General features: G+C 44.5%; 1 pseudogene; it reads right to left on the bottom strand.

Moving 5' to 3' along the window:
• Nucleotides 1-76: 76 nt before the first annotated feature.
• LOC107577880 (janus kinase and microtubule-interacting protein 3 pseudogene) lies at nt 77-646 on the bottom strand (annotated as a pseudogene).
• Nucleotides 647-1,006: the final 360 nt, after the last annotated feature.

Here is a 1,006-nt window from a genome sequence, read left to right on the forward strand (position 1 = left end):
CACCCAACCGACTGAGTCATTAACTGACAGATGAATTGATTGATTAATAGTGCATGGCCTAAAGCGTATTACGCACCAGTCTGCGGATCTCTCTTTCACACTCTCTCTTGATGCGGTTTATTTCCTCCTGGTTGAGATGGTAGATGCTGCGGATCTCGGCGGCTTTGATCTTGTCGGCTTGAACGGCCACGCTTAAGGCCTCCTCCATCTGCCTCTTGACCAACTTCAGCTCGGAGATCTCCTGCTGCAGTCGCATGCGCTCCCCTTCGAAAGTCCTCCTGCACTCCTCTCGCGCCTCCGCCATCAGTGCAGACTTCACCTGTGGTGGCAGAGATAACATATGGCAATTATATTCAATATCGGTATGTTTTTGTACTTCATTTGACTTCCATGCCAGTGGTACCTTATCGGTGGATCCATCTCGGAGGGCACTGACGAGCGCCTGGAGCCTCTGGATCTCTCCGTCTTTGATCTTAATGACCCGCACCAGTTCGGACTCGTGCTGACGTAGGAGTGTTTCCCGAAAGCTGTGGAGCTCCCGAAGTTTCTCCTCATGAAGTTTGGCTTTTAACTCAGTCACCACCACCGTGGACTTGTGCTGCTCGTGACGGACCTCCTGAGACTTCTCCCTTTCCAGCTTACTGACCTGAGGAAACAGATGTTAACTTTACTAAAATAGATGGGATCACTTAGAGACTTTCTGACAGACTTTAAACACTGAAATCAAACTATGCATTTAATTGAGAGTATGGTGCAATCTCACGCTATATATATATTTGTAAAGTTTAAGGAATATTTTATATGTAGTATTCTAAAAAAACAATTGAATATAAATACTTGGAAACAATTAATTAAATGTGGTATAACATATAATGAACATTGAGTCATTGTTTATGCAATGCAACGCTGCACTACAGCTGTGGGCAATGTTCCATAATTCAGTGCAGTGCAGAATATATTAAGCGTGTCCTAAAAATAGGAGAGTTATTGTGTCAGGACATGACCC

Source organism: Sinocyclocheilus grahami, unplaced genomic scaffold, assembly GCF_001515645.1.
Source record: "Sinocyclocheilus grahami isolate Dianchi unplaced genomic scaffold, SAMN03320097.WGS_v1.1 scaffold7569.1, whole genome shotgun sequence".
In the NCBI taxonomy this organism is placed as follows: domain Eukaryota; kingdom Metazoa; phylum Chordata; class Actinopteri; order Cypriniformes; family Cyprinidae; genus Sinocyclocheilus; species Sinocyclocheilus grahami.